General features: G+C 44.5%; 2 non-coding genes and 1 pseudogene across 2 annotated transcripts; all 3 read left to right on the top strand.

Moving 5' to 3' along the window:
• The window catches only part of LOC104671223, an 83,646-nt pseudogene that overhangs the window by 1,923 nt on the left and 56,844 nt on the right, over nt 1-24,879 (top strand).
• On the top strand, nt 19,992-20,099 carry TRNAL-CAA. Its single transcript has 2 exons — nt 19,992-20,029; nt 20,054-20,099. It is a non-coding gene; the product is annotated as a tRNA-Leu (tRNA).
• Nucleotides 23,928-24,034, top strand: TRNAL-CAA. The gene is made up of 2 exons: nt 23,928-23,965; nt 23,989-24,034. It is a non-coding gene; the product is annotated as a tRNA-Leu (tRNA).

Genomic DNA, 24,879 nt, shown 5'->3' with positions numbered 1-24,879 from the left:
GCATGTGCCACCATGCCCAGCTAATGTTTGTATTTTTAGCACAGATGGGGTTTCACTATATTGACCAGGCTGGTCTCAAACTCCTGATCTTGTGATCTGCCCGCCTCGGCCTCCCAAAGTGCTGGGATTGAGATTATAGGTGTGAGCCACCACCCTGGCCTCAAGTTGAATTTCATTAGTGGAAACACTAGCATTAGATCAGAATGAGATTGGAGAAAGAGGCTAGAGTATTTATTTATCTGAATCTCTTTCTGTGGGTCAACTCTGGCTAGTTCATCAAAGCGGACCTTTCCTCCAAATCTCAGTAATGGCTTTTTCCTCTCTCCTTCAGGTCTAGGGGCATTGACCACTCTACTATCAGTAACCCTAGAGTACTGCCCTCTTCTTTGTCCTTCCCGCAGCCTGCCCATACCTTTACTAGACACCTTTATTAAACAGTCCCTTTATTAAATCCTTCTGAAATTATTGCAATTTGAATAAGACACCTGTTTTCTCTTGGGATCCTGACTGATAGAAATCCTGGTACTATTGATAATGTCTTTATGAGTGATTAGAAGTAGTATGGGGAGGCCAAGGAGGGGGTGGCTCATGCCTGTAATCCCAGCACTTTGGGAGGCCGAGGCAGGCAGACCACCTGAGCTCAGGAGTTCGAGACCAGCCTGACCAACATGGAAAAAACTTGTCTCTACTAAAACTGCAAAATTAGTTGGGCATGGTGGCGCATGCCTATAATCCCAGCTACTCAGGAGGCTGAGGCAGGAGAATCGCTTGAACCTGGGAGGCAGAGGTTGCGGTGAGCTGAGATCACGCCATTGCACTCCATCCTGGGCAACGAGAGCCAAACTCCATCTCAAAAAAAAAAAAAAAGTAGTTTTGGGAGTAGTAGTTAATATTATGTTTTGGCCAGTTTTGGGAGGCTGGCTGGGGTGGCTCAGCCTGTGATCCCAACACTTTAGGAGGCTGAGGCAGGAGGATTGTTTGAGGCCAGGAGTTCAAGACTAGCCTGGTATGGTGAGACCCCATCTCTGCAAAAGAATTTTTTTAATTAGCTGGATGTAGTGGCAGTCATCTGTGGTCCTGGCTACTCAGAAGACTAAGGTGGGAGGATCACATGAGCCTGGGAGGTAGAGGCCGTAGTGTGCTGTAATTGTGCCACTGCACTCCAGCCTTCCAGCCTGGGCCACAGAATAAGATTTTGACAAAAAATATATGTATATGTTTTCTTTCTTTTCTTTTCTTTTTTTTTTCGGAGACGGAGTCTTGCTCTATCACCCAGGCTAGAGTGCAGTGGCATGATCTTGGCTCACTATAACCTCCACCTCCCCTGTTCAAGCAATTCTCCTGCCTCAGCCTCCCAAGTAGCTGGGATTACAGGCGCCCACCGCCACGCCCAGCTAATTTTTGTATTTTTAGTAGAGATGGGGTTTCACCATGTTGGCCAGGCTGGTCTTGAACTCCTGACCTCGTGATCCACCCACCTTGGCCTCCCAAAGTGCTGGGATTACAGGCATGAACCACCACCCCTTGCTAAAAAAATTATGTTTTAAGTTGGGGAACAAAAACATGAAGATAAACATGTTATTTTTGCAATAGTTACACAAATATAGAAAAATTACAAAGTCTTTAAACTACTTTTCAAGGAGATAAAGATCTGGTAGCAACTGATATGTCCTATTTAAACTAATCTGAAACAACAACTGTAGGTAATATACTCAAATTCCCTCTCAAAAATATTATTCTCTGTGCAACAATGGCAGGGAATTTTTTTTCTAAAAAAAAAAAAAAAAAAAAAAAAAAAAAAAGATGATTCTCAAGGGTCCAAGACTCAAGGGTTTAATCATTTTGTTCCAGGATCAGATATGGCAGTGCCTCCTTTGCTGTTTGAGAAAAGTGATGAGCCTTTTTAAACCTGAGAAAAATTCTGTTTACCTTTTGGTGTATTCCTCATCACAAATATATAATTAAGGCTATATTAATAAAGTGAAAATGTTGAAATAGTATTTTAAACATTTCAGGGTGAACAAAGGTTTTTTTGTGTGTTTGTTTTTTGTTTTTCACATGCCGTCACCCAGGCTGGAGTGCAATGGTGTGATCTCCCAGCTCACTGCAACTTCTACCTCCCAGGTTCAAGTGATTCTCCTGCCTCAGCCTCCCGAGTAGCTGGGATTACAGGGACTGGCCACTACACCTGACTAATTTTTATATTTTTAGTAGAGACGGGGTTTCACCATGTTGGTCAGGCTGGTGTCGAACTCCCGACCTCGGGTGATCCACCCACCTCAGCCTCCCAAAGTGCTGGGATTATAGGCGTGAGCCATCATGCCCAGCCCGAGTTGGAGGATATTAGTGCTTGTTTTCAGTTTTTTGTCTAATGGATGCTTAAATGCATTCATTTATAGAATCAGTGTATCATTTGTGTGTACAGAGAGAGAACCTTGAAATATATGTCAATTTTCAGAACTTCTTTTTTTTTTTTTGAGACGGAGTCTCGCTCTGTCGTCCAGGCTGGAGTGCAGTGGCCGGATCTCAGCTCACTGCAAGCTCCGCCGCCCGGGTTTACACCATTCTCCTGCCTCAGCCTCCCGAGTAGGTGGGACTACAGGCGCCCGCCACCTCCCCCGGCTAGTTTTTTGTATTTTTTAGTAGAGACGGGATTTCACCGTATTAGCCAGGATGGTCTCGATCTCCTGACCTCGTGATCAGCCCGTCTCGGCCTCCCAAAGTGTGGGATTACAGGCTTGAGCCACCGCGCCCGGCTTTTTTTTTTTTTTTTTGAGACAGAATCTTGCTCTGGCGCCCAGGCTGGAGTGCAGTGGCACAATCTCGGTTCACTGCAACTTCCGCCGCCCGGGTTCAAGCTATTTTCTTGCCTCAGCCTCCCAAGTAGCTGGGACTACAGGTGCCCGCCACCACGCCTGGCTAATTTTTGTATTTTTAGTAGAGACGGGGTTTCACCGTGTTAGCCAGGATGCTCTCTATCTCCTGACCTTGTGATCCGCCTGCCTTGGCCTCCCAAAGTGCCAGGATTACAGGCGTGAGCCACTGTACCCGGCTAATTCTCAGAATTTTTATTCTAGATTTGTGCCCTTAATTGTTCATTTTTGGGGTGATTCTTTCAAAATTTATGTATGTGTTGGGGATTAGAAAAGGATACCCCAAAGTATGGTGCTTGGGCATGCTGAGTTCTTAGACTTAAAGGAAACTGGAAGGCTTAGAAGCTGCCTCAAAATTAAGGTCTCTCTGGTTTCCCTTGTTTCTCCCCTCCAAGTACAAGTACAGGGAGGGGCTGTCTTTGAAGTTCCCCATACATGACTGAAGGAAGTTCTTCCAAAAGGAATATAATTGTCTTGAACTTTTTTCCTAGGAATGTCATCAAACAACCAGAGATTAATCACTGAGAGAAGAGGAGATTGAAAGTCATCATGGCCAGGCACATGGCTCATGCCTGTAATCTCAGCACTTTGGGAGGCCGAGGCACGTGGATCACCTGAGTTCAGGAGTTCCAGACCAGCCTGGCCAACATGGTGAAACCCCATCTCTACAAAAAATACAAAAAATTAGCGGGGCACGGTGGTGCATGCCTGTAATCCCAGCTACTTTGGAGGCTGAAGCAGGAGAATTGCTTGAACCTAGGAGGCAGAGGTTGCAGTGAGCTGAGATTGTGCCATTGCACTCCAGCCTGGGCAACAAGAGTGAAATTCTGTCTCAAAATAAATAAATAAATAAATAATTTCTCCAATTTAGTGTGTGGAATGAAAATAAATCTCAGGACCCCAGAATCACTAAGACAAAGGGAAAAGTCAAGCTGGGAAATGCGTCAGACAAACCCGCCTCCTATTTTAATCCTAAATAAGATAGCTACAAAAAAGAAAAGGCTACGTACCTCCCTCACAGTTTTCCCACAAGGAAATTCCTTGTGGGCCTCAAGATCTTTACCCTAAAACAGTCTGTTGAATTTTATCCTGGCAATGTAAATTGATAGCTTATCTTCACAGGTGTGGGACAGACAGTCATCTCTCTGCTCAGCTGAGACAAATGCATATCTGATTGCTTCCTCTGCCCTATTGTTTATGTAAAAATCCAGTTTCCCTGAGTGAGACTAAGGCATAAATGACAATTTGCTGCCCCCACGTAAATTGTGTATTCAGTGAACTGGGTCATTGATCAAGGACTCAAAAGAATGCAACTGTTTGTCTCTTATCTACCTATGACCTGGAAGCTCCCTCCCCTCAACTTCTTCAAGTTGTCCCTTTCCAGACCAAACCAATGTACATCTTACACACATTGATTGATGTCTCATGTCTCCCTAAAACGTGTAAAAGCAAGCTGTACCCTGACCACTTTGGGCACGTGTCATCAGGACCTCCTGAGGCTGTGTCACAGGCATGTTCGGAACCTTGGCAAAATAAGCTTTCTATATTGATTGAGACCTGTCTCAGATATTTCAGGTTCACAGGTAGTATTTAGATTGTGTAGGGCAGGGGGTGAGGGGGTAGGGGGTAGTGTGGAGGAATGCAGACCAGGAAAAAGTTGCACAACATCCCTCTATACTAGAAACCCCTCTCCCGCAACACTGACCAGGGATACTTGTCACAAGATAGAGCTGTCAAACTTCATTATTTTGGCATCTCCTCTCTGTAGGATACAGTTAGGAGAGTCTTTGGGAGTGATTTCGGAGACTACCCAGAATGAGTGATCTCCAAGAAATAATCAAGGTTTGGCAAGACACAAAGAAAAAATAAAATAATGTGGAAATGGGGGTCAGTTGCCATAAAGATGCCCAGAAGATCACACTAAAGCTCCCTCTCATCACTGTGGAGTAATTAGCATCATATATAAAGCCATGTGTTAGTCAGAATTCTCCAGAGAAACTGAACGAATAGCAGATAGATAGATAGGTAGATAGATACTAGATATATGAGAGGAGATTTATTCTGAAAATTAGCTTGTGAGCTTACAAAGGCCAAGAAGTCCCATGATCTTCTGTCTGCAAGCTGGAGAGCCTGGAAAGTCAGTGGTGTAATTCAGTCTGAGTCCAATGTCCTAGGACAAGAAGGGAGGCTCTAGTGTAATCCTACGGTCTGAAGATCCCAAAGCCAGGAGCTCCAATGACAGGAGAACATGTGTGTCCCAACTCAAGAAGACAGAGCATTATCCCTCCCTCCACCTTTTTGTTCTTTTCAGGCCTTTAATGGATTGAATGATGTCCATGCGCACTGGTGAGGATGGATCTGCTTTACTCAGTCTGTTGATTGAAATGCTAATCTCTTTCAGAAACACTGTTGCAGACATATCCAGAAATGATCTTTTATCCAAGCTTTTTGGGTATTCCTTACCCAAATCAAATTAACACACATAATTTGCCATCACAGACCATAAGAACACTAAATCCATTACACCTTTCTCTCTCCAGAGAGAAGGTGAGGATGGTGATCAGAAAAGATAGGGTTAGTGGAAGGATACGGTCCTAAGGCTAATTATTTCTGACAACCTCATGTTAGAGTAGGCACTAGGCAGACATGAGCAGGGCATGTCTGCCTAGCTATCCCAATCCCCTGCCCCAATAATATCAGGTCACCAGCAGGTGATGATCAGGCAGTTGTTAAACTGTCTCTAAAATAATAATTGGTCGGCCGGGCGCTGTGGCTCACGCCTGTAATCCCAGCACTTTGGGAGGCCGAGGCGGGCAGATCTCCAGGTCAGGAGATCGAGACCATCCCGGCTAACATGGTGAAACCCTGTCTCTACTAAAAATACAAAAACAAAATTAGCAGGGCGTGGTGGCAGGCGCCTGTAGTCCCAGCTACTCGGGAGGCAGAAGCGAGAGAATGGCGTGAACCCGGGAGACGGAGCTTGCAGTGAGCCAAGATCGCACCACTGCACTCAAGCCTGGGTGACAGAGCAAGATTCCATCTCAAATAAATAAATAAATAAATAAATGAAATGAAATAATAATTGGTCATAGCCAGCACTAGGGAAAGGCAGTCTCCTGATAGAGGCAGTCTCCCAATAGATAGAAAACATTTGGTGTTATGTTGGTGATCAGCAGCTTCCCAGTAAGATCTCAGGAGTTGGGTGAGGGGGTCAAACATGTGCACTAAGAGGCAAAACGGTGGCCTTTAACCAGTGTATGACCTTCCTCTAGGAACACTAGAAACACTAGATTGGTAAGGGAAAACATCTCAAATGAGCATGTGCACAACTTCAGTAAACACACAGTGCTTGTGGCCCCTCCCAAGTGCTGGCAGGCCACTGAGCATGCGGACAGCCCATCTTAAGGGAAAAATCAAAAGAAGAGAAACAGAAACCCCGGAACCATGCCAATGTATAAAACCCCCAGTCAAGGGCCAAACAGCACACAGATCTCTCAAGTTGCATGCTTGGCCTTCTTCCAAGCTCTAAAACTTGCCTTGGTCTCTTTGCCTTATGCCCCTCGGACAAATTATTTCCTGCTAGGAGGCAAGAACTGAGTTCGCCACTCCAGACACTCAAACCAACAATTTCACCTAAGCTAGAAGAACAATTTAAAACTGGCAAGTTAGAGTTCTTCCGGTATGACAGGCACTTTGAAATGGCTAAACCAGCTCTACTAGAAGTAGATAACGAATTCACTAAAGATTATAAAGTAGTTCATAGAACACCTGAGTAAGCCAGAACACCAGGCTTGTAGACTATACAGCTAGAAACAACACCCAAAATCACACTACAGAACTGCTCACACACTGTTGCCACTACAAGGCAATAGTTGATGGGTTTTCTAGGAAAATGAACATATTTGCTACTATCATCACCAGAATGGGTGCCTTGTACTGTCTGCTTCTTTATGTCCACAATTTCATTTCTTTTCTTTCTTTTATTTCTTTTCTTTCCTTCCTTCCGTGTTTTTTTTTTTTTTAGGTGGAGTCTCACTCTGTTGCCCAGGCTGGAGTGCAATGGCACAGTCTCAGCTCACTGCAACCTCCACCCCTCGGGTTCAAGAGATTCTCCTGTCTCAGCCTCCCGAGTAGCTGGGACTACAGGCGTGAGCCACTACACCCAGCTAATTTTGTGTTTTTAGTAGAGGTGGGGTTTCACTGTGTTGGCCAGGCTGGTCTCAAATTCCAAACCTCAGGTGATCCACCTGCCTTGGCCTCACAAAGTGCTGGGATTACAGGCGTGAGCCACTGCGTCCGGCCTATGTCCACAATTTCTGAATCAAAGCCTGATGTGGATGAACTTGGTTGGTGAATTCCTTGTCATATGCTTATGCTCTGAATGCAAAGAAAATAAGTTGAAAGACAAATGAAGGGGGCTTTGTGCTGTGGCTCACGCCTGTAATCCCAACACTTTGGGAGGCTGAGGAGGAAGGATCACTTGAGGACAGGAGATTGGGATCAGCATGTGCATCCTACTGAGACCCCGTCTCTACAAAAAAAATTTAAAACTTACCTTGTCCCAAGAAAAGAAAAAAAAGACAAGTGAAGGGTATCAAAATATGCCATCTCAAAATACGCTACTATAGCATAAGAATTGTTTTTAGCTGAAGCCAACTGAGTGAAACATCAGATGCCAGAAATGCTCTCTACCTTCCCCCTTTCTGTCTAAGAGCAGAGCATAAATTTTACTTTTGTGAAGGTCTTCCCTCTCCCCTCTCACATACTGGGAAGAGGAGACAATTATAATGCATCACCTACAATCTGCTTAAACAAACCTTACTTCCATTAACACCTTCCCCCATCTGTATATTTACCTTACCTAAAAGCCTAAATGCTTTTCATTTGTCTCATCAGTTCTCCAGTATTTATCACCCTTTGTTAAATAGTGCATAAGTTCTCAAGCCTAAACACTTGTTTGGGTTTTTACTTTCTTTTCTGTGAGACCCCTGTGTACACATTAAAATTAAAATATTAGCATCAAACAAAGTTTGTATGCCTTTTCTCCTATTACTGTTTTTTTGTCAGTTTAATTTCTAAGACTTCACTCACTAAACCTAAGAAAGTCAAGGAAAAAGTTTTATTTCCCCCTATAGAAGATAACAGAATTGAGTGAAAGTGGAGATTGAAGAGCAAATAAAAGAGTGTGCTATAACAATAACAGAATTAACAAATTAGAAACAGCAAGTAAAGGAGTTTGTGGTCCTTCCCCAAAAAACTAAGTGACAAGAAAAGGTTAGTGAAAATTTCAAATAATTCAAAGGAAAAAGACAAACATATAAAAATAGTTATACATTTTATTGAAAGATAATGGAGAACTAAGCAAAATCAGGTAACTTGTGTCTGAAGTTGAGAATAACTTCAGTGGAAAAGGAAATAAAACTTCAATAGAAAGATTTGTAAATATTTATAAAGAAAGCCATGTTCCACAAAAAACAAGTACTTTCAATCCATCAGAACAGATACCGTGGCTGGGCTCGGTGGCTCATGCCTGTAATCCTGGCATTTTGAGAGGATGAGGTAGGCAGATCACTTGACGCCAGGAGTTTAAGACCAGCCTGGCCAACATGGTGAAACCCAGTCTCTACTAAAAATACAAAAATTAGCTGGATGTGGTGGTACACGCCTGTAGTCTCAGCTACTCAGGAGGCTGAGGCACAAGAACCTCTTGAACTGGGGAGGTGATGGCTGCAGTGAGCTAAGATCCCCTCATGGCATTCCAGCCTGTGTGACACAACGAGACTCTGTCTCAAACAAACAAAAACAAAACTGAGATACCTTTTAGGTCACCCCAGAATTTAGAAAAAACAAATAGATAAACAAAATGGAGACACATCCTCATGGTTACCAAACTTCTAAATGTAATTGCCCAAAAGTTTTGTCCTGCCAGCTGCCCAGGTGGAGCTGATTTATCAAGACGGGGAATGGCAATGGAGAAAGAGTTTAATACACACAAAGTCAGCTAAACGGGAGACTGGAGTTTTACTATTACTCAAATCAGGCCCCCTGAAAATTCAGAAGCTAGGGCTTTTAAATGATAGTTAAAAATTAAATTCATCCCAAAGTTAGTTCGACTTACACTCAGGAATGAATAAGGGCAGCTTGCAGGCAAAGGCCAAGATGGAGTCAGGTCAGATCTCTTTCATGGTCATACTTTTCCCACTGTTATAATCTTTGCAAAAGTGGTTTCAAAAATACAGAAAGAGGCAGGTGCTGTAATCTCAGCACTTTGGGAAGACAAGAAGGGCAGATCACCTGAAGTTAGGAGTTCGAGACCAGCCTGGTCAACATGCTGAAAGCCCATCTCTACTAAAAATACAAAAATAGCCAGGCGTGGTGGTGGGCACCTGTAATCCTTGCTACTTGGGAGGCTGAGGCAGGAGAATCGCTTGAACCCGGGGGGCGGAGGTTGCAGTGAGCCGAGATTGTGCCACTGCACTCCAGCCTGGGTGACAGAGTGAGACTTCCTCTAAAAAAGAAAAGAAAAGAAAAATACATTATTATTTACTAGACATTATTCAAATATAATAAAGATGTGCAAATGGTGCTATGAAAAAGCTAGATTGAGGGCAAAGTGATACGTTATTTGAATTCTGAAGTGGTAGGACTTAGCTAGAAGAAGGGATGAAATTATTATTGTATGCAGAGAAAGCAGTATCTATGAAGCCATGGAAACATAAAGTACCCTGAGGGCTTTCGGAAAAGAATGATAGTCCTAAAGTGCAAGCAACTAAAAGCTGCTCTGGTGGATTTTAGTAGAAATGAATAATCTGTGCCTGTCCTGATTCTTAAGCAATTTAAAGTAGATTTTCCAAACTTAGTACAGCGAAAAGTGTTGGATTATTTCAGGAATCCAAATTACCATTTTGAGGAGTCTATTTGTGACTTGTGAACATTATTATATTATTCAGTATTTAGAACAAATGTGGTGGAGAGAAACTCCATCATTTTAGTCTCTGATATAGATTATTGATATTAACAATTTATATGAGCCACTCAGATGTTATCTTTGGGTGTTTAATTTTGCAGGCAGCTCAGTTCCGATTCTGAGGCATAAATTGAAACCAGGAGGACTGATCACTTAACATTTAGGTAGAATCTTTATCAGAGCTTGCTGTGTTGTTTTCTTTGTTCCTCTATATTTGCTGACTTTGATTTCTTGGGCTTCAGGTAAATTTTCGACCTCCTGTGGTATTTACAAACTCATTACATTCTGATTGTCTCTTTTCTTTTCTCTTCTTTTCTTTTCTTTTCACAGGGTCTCAGCTCTGTCACCCAGGGGCTTGACCATAGCTCACTGCAACCTTGAACTCCTAGACTAAAATGATTCTACCTCGGCCTGGAATTACAGGCTTGAGCCACCGCGCCCAGCCTGGTTGCATTTCTTTAGCTGTGCTTCATTCAAGAAACCGTTACTTAGCAGAGACTAGGGTTCATACTTTGCAAGGCTCTGAGATACAATATTAAATAAGATATGATGCCTGTTATCAGGGAGCTTACAGTCCATTAAATAAGCATCATAAAATAAATAATTATAATATAGTTTCTTTAGACCTACAATGACTAAATTAGTGGGAATGAAAGAGATCAAATGAAAGAAACCAAAAGGCAGAAATGAAGTCCACAGGCAAACAGCCTGGGCGGCGCCCTGACAGCCCGGGTGGCGCCCTGAGCCTAGTTAAAGATCGACCCCAGACCTAACCGATTAGGTTATCTATAGACTCCAGACGCTGAAAGGACAAACGTTGTGAAAGTCTCTGTCCTGCTCTGTTCTGTTCTAATTACCGGTGTCTGCCATATATCTTAGTCCTGGGCCCAGTACAAACACAATCCTCTATTTGTTCCAAACTTCCTGAGCCCAACACAAACACATCCCCCCATACACCTAGAAACACCACCTAGAGAGCCCCTGATAAGGTCACAACCGTTTGTAGTTTTATTAAATGCGCGGGAACAAATAGAAACTGTTAATTGTATAACTTAGAATATTAACCAATTACCAATTGTGATACTGTGACCAAAAGAATTTCTTTGTACCTCTGTAACCTTACATATCCTGTATGCATCGGGCTATGAAAAGCGGGCATATGCATCATTCGGGGCCCTCTTGTATGTTGTGGAACGGAGGGACCAAGTTCGAACTTGCATTAAAGATCCTTGCCGCTTGGCTTTGACTCTGGACTCTGGTGGTCTTCTTCGGGGAATAAACGGTCTGGGCATAACAGGAACTCCTTAGGTTGCAGGTGACTGAGACTTGATACAAATTAGTTTATCAGAAAGAGGCATTTATTAACTGGTTTATATTGCCACTAATTCTTGTATTGGTAGATCTTCAAAGATTCCTACAACTGAATTTCTTGTATCATCAACAGTTCAGATAGCACAGCAGTTTCATTTCCATCTGTTATGAGGAATTTTAATTTTAGAATTCCATACTTTTGGTGATAATTTTGGTGCTGTGTATTTAGTTTTGGTTTTCAGTAGGAAGCAGTGAAGCCAGCTTGCTTCCGCCATTTTGGAACCAGAAGTGTATTTCTAGCATGTCCTACTTTTGCTACCAGTACATTCCTGCATTCTGAGAAGGTGGGCTAAAATGGGTGTTATCGATTTGAATAATTTCCAGTTTTAGGTTTTGGCATCTAAGAAACGCACCCTTCGGCCGGGCGCGGTGGTTGACGCCTGTAGTCTCAGCATTTTGGGAGGACGAGGCGGGCGGATCTCCTGAAATCACGAGTTCCAAACTAGCCTGGCCAACATGGCGAAACCCTGTCTCTACCCCAAAACACAAAAATTAGCCGGGCTTTGTGGTGCACGCCTGTTGTCCCATCTACTCGGGAGGCTGAGGCGGGAAAAAATTGCTTGAACCCGGGAGGCGGAGGTTGTAGTGAGCCCAGATGGTGCCATTGCACTCCAGTCTGGTGACAGAGCGAGACTTCGTCTCAAAAAAACATAAAAGACACGAAAACTACAGACCTCGAAAGCAAACACCAGAACCCCAGGGGTTAGTCTGCACTGGCCCTGGTGAGACTTAGGACTCACAACCCCTGGTTTACGAGAGCAGTGCTCCAACCCCTGGGCCACAGGGCCCTGTTAAAAGCGGCCTTACTTCCTTTTACTAAAGCTATTTTCACTCTCAACTCAGTTTTGTTGCTGTTTGGTTTCTAGAATGTTTGATTTTTCACTTTCCTCTTTCTTCCAATTTTCTGGCCTATGGTCAAACACCGCAAATCCCTGCATTCTCTAATAGTTTTAGCATCCCCTCCAATTAGCTTTTGGCCATTTTTAGCCACGCCCCACTGTCTGCTGTACTTTTCACGCCGCTTAACGCCCAGATATTCTGGACTTCAGTTCTTAGCGCCTTAGGGAAATAGTGCCTTCATCTGTCTCAAATTGCCCCAAATCATAAATCAAAAGAGCCACACTAATAGGTGAGGGTAAGGGTTAGACAATCTGGAAGGGGGCCGTGAAGCACCTCCCCGGGACAGAAGCCGAAGAGAGGCTCCGCCTGCTGGAGTCGTCTTTAAGATTGTATCCTTTTGGAGCCTCCACCCAGGGCGTAAAATCCTTGCCGTGTTTCTCATTCTCCACTGGGCGACACTGAAATCCAAATAAAAGAGTTCCGTCCAACGTTGCTGTGGCATAGAAACCAGAAATTTGTTCTCTTCCACAAGGGGAAAGTGGCTGGGAGGGGCATGAGAAAAGCTATTTGAGACGGCTTGGACAAGCAGACCGGGGTAAAAAAGTAAACTAAACCATAATTCTTAAAGTCTCCTTAAGTCGGGGGCCCTGTGCTCATAAACAGGATCCCTTAAAAAAATAAAATAAGTAAAAATAAAAAAGTCCTCGACTACTGACAAATACAAGTAACATTAAAACAACTCGGAAAAAAATGAGAGCCACTGGTTGGGAAGTGGGGAATCCAGGCCCTATATCCCTGTCTTATACCGAGGACGCAGCTCTCCCTTCCAGAAGAGAGGCTGTGAAATCTGCTGTTTAAGAGCAATCCAGCTGGCTCTCCAAAAGGTCTTACAGGGTAAAACAATCACACATTCCACATCCCTACCTTCATTCCCCAAAGTCGTACCGACAAAATAATGCCCTTGTAACCGGAAGTGGCATAAACGCAAACGATAGCAAAACAAAACAAGAAATGGAGGGTCATATGAATGTGGCAGAGTGAGAGTGGAGAGAATGTAAGGTCATTTTTATCGCTGTTCTCCATCCTGTCTTCTTAGAATCAAAGGTTCGCCTCCCAGAGGGGCCAGTTGTTTGTTCAGATTCTCCAAAATCCTAAACTTCCTTGGGTAGACGGGACCCTTTCTCCTGAAGCTCCTTGTCATCACCCGAGTTCCAGAGAAGAGGGGGATGCAGGTCCAAGAAGGATCGTGAAGTCCCAACAAGCCTGTGCAGGGCAGTTTTTGAGAATGTTGTTTTATGTTTAGGTACAGTGTTCCGCCTCCCGATTTCTAGTGCCTAAAGAAAAGAACAACCTCAGTGAAACACAGGTCTATTATGTTCAGAGGAATCACTTGAGCCTAATTTTGTTGTTGTTGTTTATTTGTTTTGTTTTTGTTTTGTTTCTTTGTTTTTGTTTTTAATGCTCTTACCGTATCTCAGTGGGCTCTCTTTCTTTCCTTGTCTGCTGAGATTGAGACTTCGCGCCTGTAATCCCAGCACTTTGGGAGGCCGAGGCCGGCGAATCACGAGATCAGGAGATCGAGACCATCCTGGCTAACGCGGTGAAACCCCCCTCTCTACTAAAAATACAAAAAATTAGCCAGGTGTGGTGGCGGACGCCTGTAGTCCCAGCTACTCGGGATGCTGAGGCAGGAGAATGGAGTGGACCCGGGAGGCGGAGCTTGCAGTGAGCCGAGATCCTGCCACTGGACTCCAGACTGGGAGAGAGAGTGAGACTCTGTCTCAAAAAAAAAAAAAAAAAAAACTTCTGATTCTTAAAGGTATTCATTTAATAAAGTACTCACTAATGCATGAGCAATCCTTATGGGAAAGGGACTATGGATGTCACTTCTTTATCTCAAGGAGTACACAGTAATTAAGAGTAGGCAAAGCATACATTCAAATCTCTACCACATTGCCGGGCGCGGTGGCTCAAGCCTGTAATCTCAGCACTTTGGGAGGCCGAGACGGGCGGATCACGAGGTCAGGAGATCGAGACCATCCTGGCTAACACAGTGAAACCCTGTCTCTACTAAAAAATACAAAAAACTAGCCGGGCGAGGTGGCGGGCGCCTGTAGTCCCAGCTACTCGGGAGGCTGAGGCAGGAGAATGGCGTAAAAAACCCGGGAGGCGGAGCTTGCAGTGAGCTGAGATCCGGCCACTGCACTCCAGCCTGGGCGACAGAGCGAGACTCCCTCTCAAAAAAACAAACAAACAAACAAAACAAACAAACAAACAAAAAAACAAATCTCTACCACATAAGGCACTTGTGACACAATACTTAACCTGCAAACACACTATTATATCGCAAGTGTTTTGGCAGCTACGCGAGGGCCCGCAAGGACTGAAATTCTGGGAAAAGTACCAGCCTTAATATCTCTTACTTCTCACTTCATTTTCCACAAATCAGCAGAGGCTTGCACAAGGGAACTTACATGGAGGGTGTCTGGAGCAGAAAGATAAAACAGACCTTCAGTTCTTGATAAAATTAGGTATGGCCTCTTTTACAGAGCTTTTCTCAACCTGGGCTCTTTCAGAATTAGAGAAGACTCATAAGTTAGGGGGCAGAGGGAAGGGGACAGTGGTGAGAAAACAGAGACATAAAGGAAAAATAAAGATGTAAGGGAGAATGCTGAAGGGCGGGAATTAGGAGTGGATAGGTAGCCTGTTCCTGTACACTTTTCCTCTACCAAATTTGTTAGCCACATTCCCAAAGATGCCCAGACTCACTGCCGTCTCCCAGGCTCAAGTCTCTGCTTGCGAATCTGGATTTTAGAAAATAGGTAATGGTCCACCTTTCAACTTATGAACACCACACTATATACTATATACTATATATAGGTATATGTAGGCACATATGTGTGCATGTGTATAGGTATATATTGTATATGGAGCTTGTGCCAGAAGGCAAATCAACTATATCACTAATCATATTTAGTTCCATTGACTCACTGATTGTAGGAAGAGTTCCTCAGTAAAGGCAGCAGTGCATTTAATTATACTTTGGTGCAAGCTTATCTTACTGTACCATATTCACATGGAATATCATGCAGCTCCTAAAGGTTTTTAGAAGAAACCTGCGTTTAATAATACAGAGAAAGTTCATGAACTACCATTGAGTGAAAAAAGCAGAGCGCAAAACTTTATGAATGATCACAATTTCATTCTCAGTGTATTTGCATAGCAAAATCTTAGAAGGAAATAAATCAACATACTGATGGCTATTGGTTGACTTTTGAATTTATGTATAAGTCAAACGATTATATTGTAATACTTTCTAAATTATAAAAAATGCTAAAGTAATATTTCTTTGTATTTGGTTTAACCTTCTGACAAATGTGATTTGAGGAGCTGAATAATTCAGAATTTAGTAAATGTAGGATCTGTCCCTTTGACTCTGTGACACTAAATTAAACAATTAACTTTATTGTTTTTATTGTTATTAATTCCTACTTCCAGTAGGAAGCAGTGGCTCACGCTTATAACCCCAACACTTTGGGAGGCCAAGGCGGGAGGATCACCTGAGGTCAGGAGTTCGAGACCAGCCTGGCCAACGTGGTGAAACCCCGTCTCTACTGAAAATACAAAAAATGGTCCGGTGGTGGCTCATGCCTGTAATCCTAGAACTTTGGGAGGCTGAGGCGAGTGGATCACGAGATCAAGAGATGGAGACCATACTGGCCAACATGGTGAAACTTTGTCTCTACTAAAATACAAAAATTATCTGGGCATGGTGGCGCGTGCCTGTAATCCCAGCTACTCGGGAGACTGAGGCAGGAGAATCGCTTGAACCCGGGAGGTGGAGGTTGCAGTGAGCTGAGATCAGGCCACTGCACTCCAGCCTGGCGACATAGTGAGACTCCATCTCAAACAAAACAAAACAAAACAAAATACAAAAAATTAGCCGACTGTGTTGGCGCGCACCTGTAATCCCAGCTACTCAGGAGGATGAGACAGGAGAACTGCTAGAACCTGGGAGGCAGACGTTGCAGTGAGCTGAGATCACACCATTGTACTCCAGCCTGGGTGACAAGAGTGAAACTTCATCTCAAAAAAAAAAAAAAAAAAAAAAAAAAAAAATCCTGCTTCCTTCTATTGTAGTATACCTTTGTCTAATTAGAATGTCTTAATGAGTATTTTCAGAGCACCCATTATATCGATTTCTAATTTCAGAGTTATGTTTAAGAGGGAAAATCACAAATGCAGGGAAGTTACTCTTCAGGCCATGGACCTTGAGGCTCTTATAGGCTCCATCTTTTTTTTTTTTTTTTTTTTTTTTGAGACAGAGTCTTGCTCTCTCTCCTAGTCTGGAGTGCAGTGGCGCAATCGCGGCTCACCGCAAGCTCCGCCTCCCGGGTTCACGCCATTCTCCTGCCTCAACCTCCCGAGTAGCTGGGATTACAGCCGCTCGCCACCATGCCCGGCTAATTTTTGGTATTTTTTAGTAGAGACTGGATTTCACTATGTTAGCCATGATGGTCTCTATCTCCTGACCTCGTGATCCGCCCACCTCGGACTCCCAAAGTGCTGGGATTACAGGCGTGAGCCACCGCGCCCGGCCTAGGCTCCATCTTTGAAGCGCCTCCTCACACTGCTGTCAGGAGAGTAAGGCTCAGAAGTGGACTTGGGTAAATCTGGTTATATTCATCAGGGCACATTCCAAGGGTGGATTGAGGAGAGATTATTTGGTGGGCTTCTTTATAGAATTAGGGAACCAAGAAGATGTGAGGAAATCTTCAGGGATCAGAACAGTGGGAATCTTCACTATTCCTAGGCATTAAGGGAAAAGGGAAGGGGCAGAATTGCCAGAATTTGGCATGAGTTCCAGCAACGGGAGAGGAACCACCCACTGGGAGCTGTGCCCATGGGAGGAACACAGCTTGTCCGGGAGCAGTAGGAGAAATACTGTACATGCATCTGCCTCGCTTTCTTTGTGCCCTCTTATCTCCTGCTGCTGTCTTCCATTGGCTGAATCCGAACCGGAGCCGGGTACCAGGAGCCAAGTGATACAGCCTTCCAGGAAGAAGAAAGGCAGATAATGGATCTGGAAGTGCAAATGTAGAATAATCTGCATTATCTGATTGTTGTTATAATTATAGTGATACCTCCCAGGAGTTTGTTGGGTGATGAATTTCTATACTTTTTTTTTTTTTTTTTTTTGGACAGAATCTTGCTCTGTTGCCCAGGCTGGGCGATCTCTGCTCACTGCAACCTTTGCCTCCCGGGTTCAAGCAGTTCTCTTGCCTCAGCCTCCAGTGTAGCTGGGATTACAGGCGCCCGCCACCATGACCAGCTTATTTTTGTATTTTTAGTAGAGACAGGATTTCATGATGTTGGCCAGGCTGTCTCGAGCTGACGTCAGTTGATCTGCCCGCCTCAGTCTCTCCCAAAGTGCTGGGATTACAGGCGTAAACCACGGCACTCGACCAATACTGCATAAACTTTGAATGATTGGATAAGTTGAAGCCTGAGTAGCTGATAAAAAATAGTATTTACCTCAACATATTTTTTATTTTCTCACATTGGGAGCACCGCCATTGCAAGGACGAGTATGAATAGGTTTGCCATAAACAGCTATGACAGAGGAAGTCTTGGTTCTTCCCAACAGATGCATCTCAGTAAGACTAGTATACAGAAGGCTCACCTTCTGTCAAAAAAGGGTGAGGAGGCATCTGGCCTGGGGAAGAATGCGATGCAGCTTCTGGCTTTAAGCAATAGCTTGGTTCATTCTAAGTAGCCTGATAAGGCTGCAGTGATATTTTCTGGCTTTGTTATCCCAGTTTGCTTTTCTTGGAGACTTCATTAACTATATAAATAATGTTTCATAAATATTTTTCTAATTATACCAATAGAATGAATCCTCTTTTAAAAATACATATGCTGGGCTGGGTGCAGTGGCTCACGCCTGTAGTCCCAGCACTTTGGGAGGCTAGGGACGGTGGATCACGAAGTCAAGAGATGGAGACCATCCTGGCCAACATGGTGAAACCCGTCTCTGCTAAAAATACAAAAATCAGCTGGGCGTGGTGGCATGCACCTGTAGTCCCAGCCACTTGGGAGGCTGAGGGAGGAGAATTACTTGAACCCGGGAGGTGGAGTCTTCAGTGAGCCAAGATCTCACCACTGTACTTCAGCCTGGCAGCTGAGCTAGACTCCATCCAAAAAAAAAGAACAACAAATGCTGACCTCCATGCAAGTGTTGGAATACCCCTCTAAAACTATTAGTGTGCAAAATTGTGCAGGGAACACCAGTTACTGGTCTACAATAAGATAAACTTTCTCCAAAGTATAATTAAATGTACTGCTGCCTTCACTAAGAAACTATTCCTACAATAATCAGTCATTCAATGGAACTAAAGATGCTTAGTGATATAGTTGATTTGCCTTCTGGCATAAGCTCCATATCTTGAAACAGACCAGACTGGTAACTAACATTTATAAATTAGCACTGGGTTGCAGACCATGCTTTGAGTGGCTGTGCTTTACACAGTTTTATGCCTCATAGTTATTTACCCCAAAACAGAACGTATCCACTGACAATATCTACATACATTAGTACAATCTTGGATCAGTAGATAGCTAACTGGTTCTGTAGGACTAATAGTTTATATACAAAGCAAAAAGAAGATTCTGATTTTGTAATCTTTTGGTGGCCACTGCCTGATAAACAAGGCTCAACTAAAATTCATAGCACTTCTCCTGACAGCTAGTGCTTGATGATAAGGCTATTGTAATACTAACTGTGTTGACCTTTGAAATACCTAATAATAAAACTTTGTGGAACAAGTACTTTTGCCTCCTTCTTTGTAGGATGAAAAGGGGGCAACAGGAGCTGAGGAGACATAGATACATTTCTAGCCAGGCACAAATAACTGAAACTAGGTGAGGTGTGGTGGCTCACACCTGTAATCGCAGCACTTTGGGAGGTCCAGGCTGGAGGATCACTTGAGACCAGGAGTTCAAGATCAGCCTGGCCAACACAGTGAAACCCCGTCTCTAGTAAAAATAAAAAAAAATTAGCCAGGCGTTGTGGCGGGCACCTGCAATCCCAGCTACTCAGGAGGCTGAGTCAGGAGAATCGCTTGAACCCAGGAGGCAGAGGTTGCAGTGAGCCGAGATCGCGCCATTGCACTCCAGACTGGGGGACAAGAGAAAGACTTCGTCTGAAAAAAAAGAAAAAAAGAAAAAGAAATAGCTGTTGCCTCCCACAGTGGGTAACATTTGCAGAAAAGCATCTGAGAGCTCTAGAGAGAGGAGAGACAGGATTATCACTTTATCACTATAGAGCACATGTGACCCTACAGGGCAGAAGATGGTGATGTTTACTCAACTGTGTAATGAAATGAAAGATGTAAGGATGACTTCCACTGGTGAAATCACAGTTCGGATAGGTTGAGGAGAAGGGGGAATGCCTAGAAATCCATGTACAGAACAGCCCCACTCTCTGGCTATGACCGCCTCTTGTCCAGAAAAGTTTCCACGGGCCCTGGGGCAGCATCATGTTGGAGCTGCTGCATCAGGACTTAAGCAACAAAGAGCAAAGTGACCCCACAGGGTCAGGGTCGTAAGCAGAGGTCTATGCGGGGCAGGAGGGCTGGGTCAGAGGGAGAGGACAGGGCCCAGCGCAGGGAGTTACTGGAGGAAGGGGAGAGGCGACCTGGAAACGTCTCCTCCACATCTTGTTCCCCCACTCCCATTTTGGTCTCCAGTACTGTAAAAATTATTCAGTTCCTCACTAACAGTTGTACTCTTCTACCCTTCCATTCCGTAATCAGTGAATTCGGAACTCCTGTTTAGTCGGGCAAATTCCAGAGATAACTTTTGCCGCTGGGATTCAGCCAGGAGGCGAGCCGTAAGTCATCTTTACTCATCACGTGTACTTTCAGAGGCTGTGTTACAGTGTCAGGATGGCCGAGTGGTCTAAGGCGTCAGACTCAAGCTTGCTGCTTCTTGTGTTCGGGTCTTCTGGTCTCTGTATGGAGACGTGGGTTCGAATCCCACTTTTGACACAGTTTGACATTTTGTTTTTCCCTACCAGATTTGTACCAAGTTTCGCCAAGGAATGCCACAATAGTTCAGCCGTTTCTATCTCCAAGATTTCCCGCCCCAACAGATATTCGCCAAACAGGGTCTCGTAAAGAGAGAGGCATCTCTCTTACATCAAACCAATCGACAAACGAAAACCCCTGACTTACAGAATCCTGGGATATTTTCAGTACCATTTGGACGCAGTCCCGCAGCACTGTTGGAGATCCCTTTCTCCTGCAAGAAAGTAAGCAGTGAATTTCCATCTATTGGTCTGTGAATCAGCTGACAAAAATTAAACAAACGAAAAAAGGAAAGAAAAAAGAAAGGCACGAGAAAAAAGTCCCCATTCTCAGACAGCCCTGTAGGAACTTTCCTGATTCCTGTATATCGTCTGTCTCTCTGAAAGGGGAATCAGACATTGATCTGACCAGCAACCGTCGTAAACACACACCGCTGTAGCAACGATGGTAACACCCTGTTCTTTTCCTTAGTCGTTCAACTGATCAGTCACGTGAGGGAAATTACTAAAATCTTCACTACTTTTCTGCACAGGTAAAATAATCTGTTACAAACCTCTACCAGAAGATTTCCTAGGTTCCCTCTAAAACCTAAGAGGAAGGAAACCCTAAGATTATAACACTGCTGAAAACACGTTTGGGTCATCGATAACAAAGAAATACTCATCCTGTTGAAAAGAAACTAAGTGGCCGGGCGCGGTGGCTCAAGCCTGTAATCCCAGCACTTTGGGAGGCCAAGACGGGCGGATCACGAGGTCAGGAGATCCTGGCTAACACGGTGAAACCCCGTCTCTACTAAAAAATACAAAAAACTAGCTGGGCGAGGTGGCGGGCGCCTGTAGTCCCAGCTACTCGGGAGGCTGAGTCAGGAGAATGGCGTAAACCCTGGAGGCGGAGCTTGCAGTGAGCTGAGATCCGGACACTGCACTCCAGCCTGGGCCACAGAGAGAGACTCCGTCTCAAAAAAAAAAAAAAAAGAAACTAAGTTTAAAGTTCCTTCTGAGATTGCGTCTCAGAGTTACCTGATTTGGATATCCTTTCTGTCTCTTGTTTTTGAAGATAAAAATTGCATTATATGAAGTACTACGTAGATTGAAATCTTGGTCATAAAATTAGGGTCCTAGGTTTTTTTTGCAATATTAACATTACCTGGGTTTTCCTCCTGTATAACTTTTAAATTATTACCCAGTAAAGTCCACTTCTAGGTACAGTGCTTCTAGCATTTTGAGGTAGCAGATTGTTAGAGGCAACCTGGATGTCCATCAGGTATACTGCCTATGGTTTTCATACTATGCAGCAGCCTCTAGTGACCAAGCAGATGTACATGTAGCAGGATGAGTAGATTTTTCAAACCGTGTTGAGTAAAAGAAAAAAGTTAGGATTTATTTTTATTTTTTGAGACAGAGTCTGGCTGCATTGCCCAGGCTGCAGTGCAGTAATGCAATCTCGGCTCACTGCAAGCTCCACCTCCCGGGTTCACGCCATTCTCCTGCCTCAGCCTCCGGAGTAGCTGGGACTACAGGCGCTCGCCATCACGCCCAGCTAATTTTTTGTATTTTTGGTAGAGATGGGGTTTCACCGTGTTAGCCAGGATGGTCTCTTATCTCCTGACCTCGTGATCCGCCTGCCTCGGCCTCCCAAAGTGCTGGGATCACAGGCGTGAGCCACCACGCCCAGTCAGAAGTTAGGATTTAAATTACGCAACTCAACAACATATTTTTCAAGGATAGTTTATTATAATTTCAGCCGGGCGCAGTGGCTCACGCCTGTAATCCCAGCACTTTGGGAGGCCCAGGTGGGCGAATCACTTGAGGTCCGGATTTCGAGACCGGCCTGACCAAAATAGCGAAACCCCATCTCTACCAAAAATACAAAAATTAGCTGGGCGTGGTGGTGCGCGCCTGTAATCCCAGCTACTCAGGAGGCTGAGGCAGGAGAATCGCTTGAAACTGAGAGGCAGAGGTTGCAGTGAGCCAAGATGGTGCCACTGCACTCCAGCCTGGGAGACAGAGTAAAACTCCATCTCAAACAATAATAATAATAATGTAGTCCCACCACTTTGGGAGGCCTAGACGAACCTGGCATACGCCACCCATCCGAGGTCTTTTCCTGCTTTGTCGGAGCCCGAGTCTGCCGACTACGAGTTACATAATGAAACTTAAAAACTAGCAGGACGTGTCAGGATGGCCGACTGGTCTAAGGCGCCAGACTCAAGTTGCTGCTTCCCAGGTTTGGGGCTTCTGGTCCCCGCATGGGGGCGTGGGTTCAAATCCCCCTTCTGACATATGTTTTTTGCCCCTTTAATCCTAGGATTGGGGGACCGGGCGCGGTGGTTTACGCTTGTAATCTCAGCACTTTGGGAGGCCGAGACGGGCGGATCACCTGAGGTCACGAGTTCGAGATCAGCCTGGCCAACATGGTGAAACCCCTGTCTCTTCTAGAAATACAAAAAAAAATCAGCCAGGCATGATGGTGCGCGCCTGTAATCCCAGCTACTCGGGAGGCTGAGGCATGAGAATCGCTTGAACCCAGGAGGCAGAGGCTGCAATGAGCCAAGATTGCGCCACTGCACTCCAGCCTGGGTGACAGAGTGAGACTCTGTCTCAAAAAATAATAATAATAATTTTAGGGCTGGGTGCGGTGGCTCAAGCCTGTAATCCTAGCACTTTGGGAGGCTGAGACGGGCGGATCACGAGGTCAGGAGATCGAGACCATCCTGGCTAACCCGGTGAAACCCCTTCTCTACTAAAAAATACAAAAAAAAAAAAGAAAAAAAAAAAAAACTAGCCGGGTGAGGTGGCGGACGCCTGTAGTCCCAGCTACTGGGGAGGCTAAGGAAGGAGAATGGCGTAAACCCGGGCGGCGGAGCTTGCAGTGAGCTGAGATCAGGCCACTGCACTCCAGCCTGGGCGACAGAGCGAGACTCCGTCTCAAAATAATAATAATAATAATAATAATAATAATAATAATAATAATTTTAAATATTTTAGAGAGGTTGCCTGTATGTTGGGAGAGAGGAAAGGGCATGACAAAGAAAAACAACAAAACAGTAAGGGAAACAGAGAAAGAGAAAGAGAAAGATTTCGTTGACCAATAACAAAAATGAGCCATGGACAGTTTGATTAATTTACCTCTCCAAACCTGAAGTCTCTTCTTCTTCCTCTCTTCCCCGCCTCCATGATTAATTCCACCTTTTCACTCTTCTTCTCACCTCTGCACATTCACAAGCACCTACTCCTCTTTCTCGCTCTAGAAACCTCTTAAAATGATAAAATTATTAATTATTTTTCTCCATTCTCCACCTTCATCTTTTTCAATCATTCTTTTGAATTGAGACAGTTCATTTTTCTGTTACTGATTTTATTTCTGCTTCAAAGTATTCACAGTGTATTTTGGGCTAGGTGGGGAAACCGGAAAAGTAGAAATAAAAATCTTGTATGACTTTTGTTTCTCTCTACAAAGCGCCTGCTTAGGACGCTGAATACTGAGCTTTGAGGGTCCCTCTAGCCAGGAAACTGTTACGGAGCTAGATAGAAACTTAGGAAGCACTGTTCTGAGTATTTGCCACTTTCCCTATTATTTCATTTTTGACTTAACCTGAAAGATAGCAACATAAGGTATTTTGATGACACTATTTTTAGTATCATTTAGAATAGCACCGGGCAAAATAATAAATACCGTTCTGAAAACTGGGAGCATACGCCACCCATCCGAGGTCTTTTCCTGCTTTGTACAGAGCCCGAGTCTGCTGACTACGGGTTACATAATGAAACTTAAGACCTGGCAGCACGTGTCAGGATGGCCGAGTGGTCTAAGGCGCCAGACTCAAGTTGCTGCTTCCCAGGTTTGGGGCTTCTGGTCTCCGCATGGAGGCGTGGGTTCGAATCCCACTTCTGACACAGCTCTTTTTGCCCCTTTAATCCTAAAATTGGGGGACCAGGCGCGGTGATTTACTCCTGTAATCTCAGCACTTTGGGAGGCCGAGACGGGCGGATCACCTGAGGTCAGGAGTTCGAGACCAGCTTGGCCAACATGGCAAAACCCCGTCTCTATTAAAAATACAAGAATTAGCCGGGAGCAGTGGTGGGCGCCCGTAATCCCAATTACTTGAGAGGCGGAGGCAGGAGAATCGCTTAAACCCGGGAGGTGGAGGTTGCAGTGAGCCAAGATCGTGCCATTGCACTCTAGCCTTGGCGACCAAGCAAAACTCCCTCTCAAAAAAGCCACAAGAAAAAAAAAAAAAAAAAAAAAAAAAAGCAAAAAACCACTAGGATTTGGGGGGCTGAGCGGGGAGGATTGTTTGAGCCCAGGAGTTCCACCCCGTCTATACAAAAAATGAGCGGTGCGTGGTGGCGCGCGCCTGTAGTCCCAGCTACCTGGGTAGGAGAAAGGCTTGATCACTTGAGAGCCCAGGAGAGCGAAACTGCAGTGAGTTGTATGATTGCGCCGCTGCACTCCAGCCAGGGCGACAGAGCGAGTTCACGTCTAAAACAAACAAAAACAGGAGACAAGGGCTTGAGATATAGATTTTACCAAAACCATTTTGCAACTACCACCTTTCAGGAGCTTTCCCCAATGCTTCCGCCCACATTTTAACTTAAGCCCGTGAGTGGCACTTACATATTCCCTGTACAATTATTTTCAGCATCTTAATGGTTTCTGCAAGGAACAGGCTGGAGTATTATTGTACAATCATCTCGTTTCCTTCCTCAAGGTCAAACCACCGCCACCTCTTCCCCCCACC

Source organism: Rhinopithecus roxellana, chromosome 4, assembly GCF_007565055.1.
Source record: "Rhinopithecus roxellana isolate Shanxi Qingling chromosome 4, ASM756505v1, whole genome shotgun sequence".
NCBI lineage: Eukaryota > Metazoa > Chordata > Mammalia > Primates > Cercopithecidae > Rhinopithecus > Rhinopithecus roxellana.
The sequence above is the reverse complement of the archived record's forward strand: the minus strand, read 5'-3'. Positions and strand labels throughout refer to the sequence as shown.